This window comes from Daphnia magna, linkage group LG3 (assembly GCF_020631705.1).
Source record: "Daphnia magna isolate NIES linkage group LG3, ASM2063170v1.1, whole genome shotgun sequence".
NCBI classification, from domain to species: Eukaryota; Metazoa; Arthropoda; class Branchiopoda; order Diplostraca; family Daphniidae; genus Daphnia; species Daphnia magna.
The window spans coordinates 10,453,764-10,466,947 of record NC_059184.1 but is presented as its reverse complement, the minus strand read 5'-3'; positions in this window follow the sequence as shown (position 1 = coordinate 10,466,947).

Genomic DNA, 13,184 nt, shown 5'->3' with positions numbered 1-13,184 from the left:
AGGCTTCTACCAGTTAGCATCTTTAGACGATTTATCATACGGCATGGTAAGTTTTTAAAACATTCCACCCTAATATGAGCAAATAGAGAAATCCAAACGACTGATTTTGTTGTGAATTGCAATTGTGAGCGACTGAGCGGATGCTGGAATTGGCTGGGGCGCAGTACGTAAAACAGGATTCAAACCCTTTCGGCTTAGCTTACCCACGCACTTCTAATGGATAAAACTGTATGATGTGGCTACTGAAGGGCTTATCAGTGTATGAGTGGATGGCAACCGACGGGCTGGAATATAAGCTGTATCAGCAGGCATACACTGGCAGTGGGGTGTCGGACAGAGATAGAAAGTTAGGCGACGAGCTGACGGGCTAACTGGTAGAGATAGCTTGAGGGAGGCAAAAAAAGCTTAGATTTCGACCGAAAAGTACAGTGTTGGGGTGAGACTGCCAGAAAAAGCTTGGATTTTAGCGGGCAAGTTGAGTCGGTGGACAAAAACAAAAAGGGTGGTTGACGGGCGGAGATGGTGAGCAATTTCAAAAAGTCAGAGTGGGAGTGACGGGCAGAGATAGTGTTAGGTGCGACGGGCAGGTAAAGTTCCAGAGAGATAATCCGCCGCATCTTGAGTTGTTTTTCGGCTACTCCCTGTTATCGGATATGAAGAGATCGTGGATTTTTAGTTCCTCTTCCGTGCTCTAGCGGTTGAATGTAGCAGATGGGCTAAAGTAATGTTGATTTCATCATCCCCTCCCCCCCGATTTTACACGGGCACAAACCTATTAGTTCAGCACGTAAAAAATACTGTAATGCCACCTTCCTTTGGACACTGGATGGACCTAAGCTTATTACAGTTTATTTATAAATGACATGTGATTCACGAGTAGTTATTTTGCATTTTTTTAAAGGCAATCTCAGTTGCATCGTTTTTAATGCCAAACAAGATCCAAGCACTGTACGAATGCTGCCGGAAATTCGGTTGTTGAAAATTTGCCAGCAGAACACCGGAAGAGTTCCGGAACCTACCCTTCTCATCAGTGATTATGAGCTGGCAATACTACAATCCATGTCTTACTGGTAGGGCTCGTGGCTGCTACTTCCATTCTGGGATGGTAAGTCCTAAAATTAAATTTATCTATGGTAACCAAGATAAAAAGATCCCAAATGAATGTCAAAAATTCTTGTAAAATAAAATTTCTTTATTCCTTTATTTATTCGCCTGCCTCTCAATAATATAAACTGGTCGTCGATTATGTCAAGTCTTCATGTTATATAGTTATATCTTATTGCTTCATCACGATGCAAATATCACTACATTATGGGCATTTACCTGAATTTGAGTAACAAAAACAAGATGTAATGAAATTCACCATTCTAGAGTTAAGATTTCGAAGTCCCGCTTGCTGCTAGTTTTAAAAGCGCTTCCACATTTCTTTCAAGTCCAAATATAGGTATGCCTGCTATCTGGGGTTAGGACAAGCATACAGGACGAACGACCAAATCAAACGCCTAGTGAAACTCGCGATTGCACTTGCTCTTCTCCCCCCTAATGATGCTTGGATTGGCTACGAGGGGGTAGCTAAAATTCCTTCAATTTCAAACTAAACGATTAATAATTTTATGTTATATAGGAACTATGGAACTACGCTAACGAAATAGGTGGCGCTATTGACGCAGAATCCAGAGTACGCGTCAACCAATTTGTCCAGTATATACGATCGTTTTGGATGGAGTGCATTGGACCAGAGAGATTCTGCGTCAACATGGACAACAACAGAACAAATAACAAGATGGAAGCAAACCACCGATCATTCAATCATCATATAAGGAATCCACACCCCAACCCGTGGTATTTTTTAGGTAAATTTCTATTAACTTTCTCCATGTTTCAAAAAGAAGTAACGTTTCCGTCTTTTAGATCGCCTTCAAGAATTTGGTCAGGAGGCGGAGTACAGCTTCCTAGCCTTACGGGATGGCACTCCTGTTACAGATAGAAGACGTCAAAAATACGTTACACGAGACAGGAAGATCAGGGCTCTGCAGATTGATCTACAGAATGGACGGATAACCATCCGGGAGTTCTTAATGGCAAAATCGTCTGAAAATTGCTGCAGTCGAAGATCCTGTGGCCCCAGTTGCAAGGGGTCGTGGAAGAGGACGACCTCATGGAAGAAGGCGACCACAAGTTCGGGGAGCACCAAGAAGGGAGGCGAATGAGCAAATGGCCATTGTCGATCCACCAGCTGTAAATAGATGTGGAAGAAGAGGGTGACCCCGTGGACATCAAGGTAGAGCACCCGCGCCACGTCAAGGTGCAGCAGTTGAAGTAGGCCCAATCGGTAATCCTGCTGCTCTGTTGAATGAAAGAGGCGGTGCCAGAAGAGGGCGTCGATACGTTCGTCGGGTTGCACCAGCTGATCCACATTTGGAATCAGAAGACTCGCGGTATGAAGACAACGCCGTGAGGATGGAAAGATTTTTCGAAGCTCAAAACGCGAATTTCTTGCAAAGAAGAGCAAATGTAATGGCAAGATTAGTTCAACTGCAATAGGAAAGGGAAACAGGGGCTGATCAACAAATAGAAGAAATTAACGAAGAGTTGCCCGTAGCGGATGTTCTGCAACCTCAGGGAAATATCCTTCCACAATTCCTAGAAGTTAACCATGATGGTAATCGCCCAGTGTGTTGGTTAAGGATGTCAAGCACCTTATTAAACTATGGTCATATTTTTTGTTTGGAATGCATAGGGTAACCACACCCTCCGGCGCCCCATGCCGTAAGACAATCTCCTCGACGAAGAACTCAGCCACGTCCCGGGCCGTCGCAGTTGGAACGGCCCTCGTCTCTGCCCACTTGGTGAGATAATCCACCGCAACGATGATATTCTTTTTGCCCCCCACCGACACGGGAAAAGGCCCCAATATGTCCATCTCAACTTTTTCGAAAGGTCTCTCCACGCGGATGATTTCCATGTGTCCCTGAGGCTCTACTGGCGGATTTTTTCTTGCCTGACACTGCGGACATGCCCGCAAGTAGTTTAGTACCTGCTGTCGTAAGCGTGGCCAGTAGTATCTTTCCTCTATCCGCCCTAGCGTCCTCTTCACTCCTAAGTGCGCAGCCCAACGATCGCGATGGTACGCGTCTAAAATCTCCAACCGTTGATCCGGGGGTACGCATAGACGCAACCTCATTCCTTGTTTACCCAAGGTTCGGCGATGCAGTAGTCCATTAATCAGCACGAAATTTTTGTAGGCCATGGCTGTAATGCTTTCCAGTTGCCTGCGTACCTCCACCCATCCCGGGACTGCCCCTTGCATCTCCCTTGTCCAACGACGCTCCTCCTCCCATGCTGTCGTGTATACCGGTAGCAGGTCCTCTTCGTCGTCATTGTCTTCTATCCCATCCATCGGATACCGAGATAGTGCATTAGCGTCCTCATGGAGCCGCCCACTTTTATACCCAATTTCGGGCTGATAGTTCTGTATGTACAATGCCCACCGTGCCAATCTGCCCGCCCAATCCTTCTTTGTTGTTAACCAACAAAGGGCGTGGTGGTCCGTCACCACTGTCACCTTTGTCCCCCAGATGTAGCTGTGGAATTTCACCGCCCAAACCAGAGCTAAGCACTCCTTCTCCGTAATGGAATAATTTCGCTCTGTTTGGGATAATAGCCTGCTGGCAAAGGCAACTGGCCTTTCCCCTGTCTCCCCCTTCTGTACTAAGGCCGCCCCGATCCCGTATTCGCAAGCGTCGGGATGGATTTCGAAGGTCTTTGTATTATCCGGGTACGCCAACTGCGCAGCTCCCATTAGCGCGTTCTTTAGAGCCTCGAAGCTTTCCATGGCCTCCGCTCCCCAGGTAAATGTGTTTTTTTCCCACAAGATCGTGTAGCGGTCTGGCGATTTTCACGAATCCGTCGATAAATCTTCTATAGTACGAACACATGCCTAGAAACGCCCTTATGTTCTTCACTTTCGACGCTCTGGAACCATCCACCGAAGGGTGCGGGAAGTCTCTCACTGCCTGCACTTGCTTCGGATCCGGTGAAACCCCATTTTTATCACGATATGTCCCAACGCCCGTAGTTGTGGCTGGGCGAACGTACATTTTTCCACCTTAATTTTTTAGATTTGCCCCTCTCAGACGTCCCAGTACCCCGCGCAGCCCTTGCACGTGTTCGTCCAACGACCGAGAGTACACTACAATATCGTCCAGATCAACTAGACACGTTGTCCATCTGAGACCACTTAATACCACGTCCATCATTCTTTGAAAAGTTCCGGGTGCCGAACACAGCCCCATTGCCATCACCTTAAATTGGTATAGCCCATCCGCTGTGACGAACGCCGTTTTCAGACTGTCACTTTCCTAAATGGGCACTTGCCAGTATCTTGACTCCAAATCCATGATTGAAAAGAACGCCGCACCCTCCAATCGTGCCAGAGTCTCCTCTATCCTCGGTAGCGGATACACATCACTTATCGTCACTGCATTTAGGCGCCGGTAATCAACACAAAATCTCCACGTCCCGTCCTTCTTTCTGACCAGGACCACCGCCGCTCCCCATGAACTGTTCGAGGGTTCGAAAACTCCTGCTTTCTCCATTTCCTTGCACTGAGCTTCTATAATGATTCTCTCCTTCCATGCCCGAGCATGGGAAGATTGTCGAATTGGTTTTGCTTCCCCGGTATCTATTGTAGGCTCTGCTGCCGTACACAGTCCTAGTCGGTCTTCGGGCCACGAAAAACAGTCGCCATATTCCACTAACACTTCTCGGATCTTTTCTCTGTCTGTCGGCGTTCGTCCTTCTCCAATCCTGCTTTCAAATTCGTGCTCCCGAAGCGCTTTCTTCTCTGCCCCTGCTGTCGCGACCCTGGGTGTAACTCCTACAATTTTTTCATGTTAAGAAAACTTTTAGAGCACTTTCTCTTCTGATACAGAAAAAAGAAAAAAAAATTTAGTCCTTTTCAGTAAAAAGATATTCAAGTTTTCCTAAGACCCGTAGCGCCATAAGAATGCACTAAAAAAACGGGGGTGTACCTAATCGTTTGGTGGGTACTGTATAATTGTGTCGCAATTCATTTTTTTCAATTCTTTCACAATTCATTCACGCAACACCCCAAAAAATCTGCTTAGATTTATCATTGCCAATAATTATTATTTTATTAAATATTAAGCAATAGTAAATATTACATAAATAAAGCAGAGGAAAAAACCACAGAAAGAGTATTAGGCCTATAGTTAAAAAATGTATTGGCATTTCTCATCATACACATCAAGTAGGCTATTCTCGCTCGAACTATTCCTCGTCAGCTGATGAGTCTTGCTGATTTTCGTCTTCATCTGAAGAACTGGAGGAGCTATTGGTATGATCGTCGTCTTCCAAATTCTTCAAGCAAAAGACTAAATTGATAATTTTTTCCTTCAAATTAGACAATTCAAGTGAAAGCAGAAAATATCTGCCACGAACTACTTGACACAATGTATCCTACAAGAGTTTCATGGATTCCATTTCCTTTTCTAATTTCTGTTTTTGCTTTGTCAAAGCGTCGCAAAAATTAATCATTTCTTCTTCAACTTGAATTATTTCTTCCTCGTAACGCTGCATCAGCACCAAGGTATCGATTAAATAAAAATTTTCACGGGATATGACTATATGTTATGAGAGTAGAAATTAGTGGCAATTCATAATAGTTTCAGACCATGATAGTATCTAAAGTAATTACTTCCATCCGTTTGCCATGGGAAGACACCGTCATCAAAATTACTTTCCGAAATTTCACCCTATTTGTCTATTTCACTATCGAATTCTTTAGACATTGACAATGTTTTCCTTTCACGGCAATCTTTCACCGCTTCATGGATTTGAGAAATAAGTAATTTTGCTATGCTTTTGGCTACGCTCAATCCTTTACGCATCTTTATTCGTTCTTTTGAAGTACCTATAAGCCAAGTAATATGAATTAAATAATTGCACATTTCTTGTGCTTACCAATAATTCACTTGCAATCAGAGCGATTCTTCTTTTAATTCGTTTAATAGGAAGGTAAGTGCCTTCTAAATTCCCTCGTTCATAAGAGAGTGGCCAATGGGAAGAGACGAGTTTTTCTGAAAAAATGAAGACCGTTTGCATTAACGTAGGCTAACGTTTCATGGAAATAATACCAAAATAATACAATAATTATAAAAATAAAAGCCATCGAAAGCAACGTTCTTTCGATTTCTTTTATTTTTAATTCCTCTAGAGTAAGCGGAAGTTGTTTTTATTAAATTTTTTTTCCAGCAATTTTTGGAGTTCGCTGCAATACATAGGAGCCTGTTTCAGGGCCTGAAAGGGAGGAATTCTTTATGCAAGCGTGCGACAAGGATCTTATCCATCGCATCGTGTTTTGGATATCCAGGCTTTCACTCTACCGGCAACTTGGTGGCACCAGTTGAGTCCACACCAGTGAGATAGGGGAAAACTTGACACGTGATTCCTCCGAAGGGTCGGAGTCCACCACGGAGACCATGTTAAACAACTAATCAGAGGAAAAATAAGGGTTACGACAACACCATCTGACGCTCGTTACTGCCACTGCTATGAAAACCGATATACAAGATAAAGCAAAAACAGGGTTTCGTTGTATTTTTTAATTAAGAGGATCTTAGAATCCTTAACTTTTAGTTAAAGAATTCGAGTAAGTGTAAAAAATCACCTCTTTGAAAAACATTTGTGTCCACCTAGTAATATTTTCATAATTAAATTTTACCATTACAATCAAAATTTCCGCGTTATTGGGATCACAATATAATAGTAAGGTACGCTATCGCTTATCCTAAAACCGGCAGGTGTTTACTAAGTCGTTCAAGGATTCCCCGCTAGGTTCGCTAGTCTAGGAGGCCGGTCGTCTACAGGGGTAATAGAGCAAAACATCTTTTTTTATTTTTAGAATTGTTATTATCAGTTCGTGTGCTAGAAAAGTAAATCCACTAGGGCTCCTTTTCATTCCCAATTTTTTCGAAGTAAATTCCAAATTACGATGCAATTTGGGAATTTTTTACTTATGTTTTAAATTCATCCTATTTTGAAAAATTGCGCCGTTTTCGGCGTTGCCTAGTTTTTAATATCATGTTTGTATTGTATGACTCGACCAGTGAGCTCACTGCTGCGAGCTGAAGGCTAACAACAGCGTATCCAGTAAAATACTGGATACTCTAGAGTGTAATGAAAACTTCAAGCAAGTAAAAAATACGAATCCTCCAATTTTTAGAACGGTGTCGGGACAAGAACTTAAATCGATAAGGAAATTTTAATTTTCAGTTGTTATTCACGATAATCATATAATTAACCATCACTGTTATGTTATGAACACCTTAAATGAACAATGCATCTTAGGATTAGATTTCTTATCTAACCATAACGTGAAGATTAACACTAGAAATCATCAAATATGTTATGATAATTTGGAATAGAACATAATTTTGGAAGTAATCCCATGCTCATTTATAGCGTAATATTTAGCAAAGCAGGCATCCATATACCACTAATACCAATTGATAGAGACGACGAAGATCTTACACAACAAGATTATCGGAACTTAGAATCCTTCACTCAATTAGACTTTAACTACAAAACTTAGCAGATAGCTAAGATTGCTGAAAAAGTAGACGAAGCACTCAATTTATCAGACGACATACGAACTAAAATTAAAATGTTATTAAAGAAACACGAAGGTCTTTTTTCAGACCGAGAATCCGTCTTAGGTTTAGCAACACAAAGGAAACATCACGTCAACATAGGCCATAACGCCCTTATTATTAAAAGACTACGAAGGACATCCGAATCCCTAAAACTTGTCGTTAAGACTAAGATACAGGTAATGCTTTGTAACAAAATAATAAGAGAAAGTCACAGTCCTTTTGCTACAGCCATAGTAATGGTACCTACAAAAGATGGAGAGATGCGTATGTGCATCGATTACAGAACTTTGATTAAAATTGCTGTTAAAGATAAGTACCCTCTACCTAGGATAGATGACACAATCGACGCATTGTGCGGATCTGTTTTTTTTCGACATTGGACTTATTAAGCGGCTACTGGTAGATAGAAATAGAGGAAAGCGACAAACACAAGACAGCTTTCGTTTGTGAATTTGGCCCATACGTATTTAATCGGATGCCGTTTAGTTTAACAAATGCTCCCAGCACTTTTCAAAGACCAATGAATGACATCTTGAAAACGTTATTATACAAATTCGCATTGGTTTACCTAGATGACATCATAGTGTTCAGTAATTCAATTACTGATTATGTGACACACTTGGAAGCAGTTTTTAGACTTCTTAAACAAGCGGGTTTAAAGTTAAAAAGGAAGAAGGGCGAATTTTTTGAAGAAGAATTAGATTATTTAGGATACATAGTATCCGGGAAAGGAATAACACCAAGTACGAGGAAGTTTGACGCGATTATTAAATATCCCGCTCCCAAAAACGCAAAAGAGCTGAGCTCATTTTAAGGTCTAGCTAGCTACTACAGAAAATTTATTCGGGCTTTTGCTGATAAAGCCTACCCATGAACTGCGCTCACTAGAAAGTCAACGGAATGGAAATGGGGGAGGAACAAAGGGACGCCTTTAATTGTATTAAGAACTGTCTCATCACTAGATCTGTCCTAGGTTATCCGGAGTTTTCTCGCAAATTTATCATCTACATGGATGCTTCAGGAAATGGAATAGGAGCAGTTTTGGCTCAAATACAACCTCCACCTCAATCAGCGGATTTAGCAGAGTCCGACAGACAGGACCCCCGTGAATCAGATGGCGTAGAAGTCGTCATACCCTATACCTCTAAACATCTGAACGACCGCGAGGCCAAATGGTCAACCACAGAGAAAGAGGCATACGCAATAACCCACGCCATCGACGCGTTTAGGACGTATCTAAACGGGCCTAAGTTTACCGTATTTACAGATCATAGACCTTTAGAATTGCTAATGAGTAAGACAGAACCAGCAGGAATATGAGTTCGATGGGCTCTTAAGATCCAAGAATTTGATATCATTATTGGATACCGGCCAAGAAATTCACTTCTAAACGCTGACACTCTTAGTCGACACCAATAGTGCCGTTAGCAAAAGTAGAAACAAGGTCAACAGGTACCAAAGGCAAATCAGAATTAAAAAACGTAATTTTTCGAAATAGAAAATGTTAAGTTCAAGGACACGGAAAAATGGATCGAACTCCAACACAAAGACGAATATTGCCGAGCAATATTACACGAAATGGCCAAGGCCAATCCAAGTAAAGACGATAAAAATAAATTTTAAATAAATGAAAAAGGATTACTAGCAGATGTCAGTGGACGAAGTGTAACGCCAGTGAGACTGGTGCCATGAATTTTAAAGGAAAATCACGACCATATATTGGCAGGACATTTAGGAGTAGGAAAAACGTTAACTAGACTTCAAAGGAAGTATGCATGGCCATGTATGCGTGCTGCCGTAATAGAATACGTTAAAAGTAGTTTGATGGGTAATAAAAGAAAATTGGTAGGTGGAAGTAAAGCACCATTGCACCCTTTGCCTTTAGTTGAAGGAGTATGGGAAAAGATTGCAATGGATATAGTGGGCACAGTTCAAGAAAGCGCTAAGGGATACAGGTATATATTAGTTATTTCATATTATGCCAGTAGGTTTGTTTTTACAGTTCCAATGAGAAACCAGACTGCCCAAACAATTGCGAAGGTTTTAGTTAATATGATTTTTACTAAATATGGATCTCCAGAAATAGTTCTAACAGATCAAGGTACTAACTTTCTATCCAGCCTTATACAAGAGGTGTGTAAACTATTCAAAATCAAACAAATAAGGACTACGGCCTATCATCCACAAATCGATGGATTGGTTGAGAGGTTCAATCGAACTCTCTGTGACATACTAGCTTGTTATGACCCTTTAACTTCCCCAAGGGGGCCCCCCATTACCCGTACCACAGTGGCGCTATGACACGCCCCCCACAAACCCGTTTGCCCCATCTGGACAACCCTCCCAGAGCATTGCCAACCCAGGTTTCGTAGCTTCGACACCAGTCAACCCGCCATCCAGTGGGCAGCAAAACCCCAACTGGCTTAACACACAACCGCCCTCCACCCCACACCCAGGGATCCCAAGTACCAGCTGTCCCTCATCCGTAACAAGTGAAGCCATAGACGACAAAATTAGGAGGACACAACAGGAACAGGCAATGCAAGCCTTTGGTTCAGTGACAATCTTTTGTGATCGTCAGAGGTCTGGTCGTTTTGACGATTGGGCGGCTCACCTCGAATCAGCCCTCGATCTAGGCAACTTCGAGAAAGCTAGGAAATTACGCCTAATGCGCTCTAAACTCTACGGAGAGGCTGCTGAAGAATTCGATACATTCAAGTTAGACAACCCTATCCGATCCCAAGAGTACAAAGGGAAAGCACGACTCTTCAAACTCTTTCACTCGACCGAAACGCGGTCACAAAGGAGTGTCGAGTTCCACAACATGAAGAGGGAGCCGGAGGAAAACATGTGCCGTTACGCAAATCGTATTCGTAAAGCGTTCCATAAAGCTTACCCTATGGATGGGATATTAGATTCAGCTACCACCGAGTCCCGGGAGCAAATGATGATGGACAGATTTCTGGAAGGTCTACCCAGCGACGTGCAAGTCCCCTTAAAGTATAAATTTTTGAATCGTTCGAGACGCTTATCAATCGAGCTGAACTTACCGCATTAGCTATTGAAGAATCACAGACGAGAGTTAGAATCCATGCAGCATACTCATCAACGAACGCCCCAACCCATCAAAATGAACTGACCAGCGTGCCGGAAGCCCTAAATCGCTTAAGCACCAAGGTTGGCCAAAATGCCACGACTCACAACGCGGAACTACAACAGAGTCTAGCAGAAATGAAAAGGCAATTAGCACATAGGCTTTCTCAGGTTGATGGAAGACAGAGAGACCCGAACGTGACGCAGCCAAGTCGGCCAAGCTACAACAAAAGAACGAGCTTTGCCGACTGTGCCGAAACATAGGGCACCGACATAATTTCTGCCCTACCACCCGGAACCCAAGACCCCCTCCACCATCAGGGCATTATGCCAACACTCCAGCGACACCAACCGGTATCCTGCGGTCGCAGGCAGAAAACTAGAAACCACCGAATCAACTGTTGGGCAAACTGTCGGCCCCAACAATTTGTCAAATCCATGTCCACCCAAGTTACTACCCCCAGAACTGGACTAAGAGTAGGGAATTGTTCATTGAAAGCGTTAGTAGACAGTGGAGCATGCAAAAGGCTCATTAGAAGTCGACTCTTCGAAAGACTACAGCAACAAATGGAAGAATTCAGACACACAACAGAAGTAGCGGTAAACCTTTTCGATATAAGCAACAGGCGCCTGGTCTGCCAGGGCACCGTAACAGTAGATGTTCTCGTCGAGGACAAGAGGCCCCGTGAACCCTTTCAACAAGAGTTCATTGTCGTTCCGGAAATTATGGAAGAATGCGTAGGTGAGAGTGGAGGCAATTGATACACTTTTTGGTTTTTTGTATTTCTTGAAAAAAAAAATTTAAAAATTTCATATAAAAATTATATACAGTCATGCTTGGAAGTTTCTTTAGCAGGCTAATCGGTCTATATCCTTCTATTTCTTTTTGATGGAGGGGATACTTTGGTGCCTACCGTACCCCTTTATGCTATTCCTATTTCTCTTTCTTTGCAACCCGCGAAAAAAGTGCAAAATTAAAAGTAGGAAAATTGACTGAAACGTAGAGGAAGAGAAGAATGGAAAGAAAACGAGGGTATGGTAGGCACCATAGTATCCCTTCCGTCCAAACAAAATGAAAGGATATAGACCCATTTGCCTGCTAAAGAAACTTGCAAGCATGACTGTAGAATTGTAGCCTATTATCTCAGCTACTAAACAGTATTTTTTTAAATGAGAAAAGATTAATTTTAATAGTAGTAAATTGTAAAAAACTGAGGTCGCTTCGAGTGTTTCAATTGCCATGGTAGCAGGGCAATTGAAACGGTGTGTCGACGCAATTGCAACGTTGGTTTTCCCATAAGGAAGCTTCCCTTACGAAAAATTAGGCGGGTGAAGGGGGATCTAGCTAGCGCACTCATTAGGAATACGCATACTTGCAAAAAACAGGTTTGCGGTATATCTGTAAATACTTAGTTTTGTACTTGCTAGAGAATTTATACTGGTTACGTGCTGAAAACTGATAAGCGCTATGCTTACTGAAATATAAGGGGTTTTATGCCAACAAGAACTAGCTTATTACTAGTTAACACGGGCATATACGTAAAATACGAATGTACAGCCTGTTGTTGTTTATATGCTTTGTACGCATTATCATACACACTGATGAAATAAGTTAAAAACATACATGTTCCTGACTTAAATTAGCAATTTTATTACAGACTTGCATCGCCCCTTTGCATCAATGTCCATATAAGACACGCGTAACGATGCTCGGCAATTTCCTTCTGTCGATTTCAAAACAAGGAAAAGTTGTTACCTGTTCGTGCTAAAACCCGAGCTCCCAATCCCGGCACTGATCGACGATTGTCGAAGCGATTAGAAAAATACAGCCAGCAGTCGGAATGACAAATCGTTATCGCAATTACCTATCGCTGGGCAGTCGTCGATGCGAATATGTTTAGGTCGATAAGAGCACCAGGTTATTGTTATCCTTGAAATGATTATCCCAAAAAAGATAAGAAAAGATTCCCTATAATGAACGATATATTAACCCCAAAAACGAACACATATTGCAAGTTCAAAAAAATTATTTTGCCATTTTGTTAATCAGTTTCCAAGGTATTTGTTAGGGCCGTAACAATAAAGGAAGAAAGCAAGGAATTACATGCTGCTACTACACATTTTCTTATTATTTGATATGGCAGTATTGCTTCCAAGTCACCCAACCCTGTCAATCTTGTGGTCTGACCAGGTAAACTTTCGAATTCTTTGCCCGGTAAGACGGGAGAATAAGTGCTTTTAAATTCCTGGCCCATGGGTCGGCCAAAAATAAACACCTGGAAATTTGGTTTCGCTCCTTCAATAAAAACAAAATTTTCTACGAAAAAAAAACGACCATCTTTCAAGAGAGCGCAATAGTTTATGCGCTTCTTTGACCGCACATAGGCGGATGTAGTGAAGGTCGAATAGCTCCCA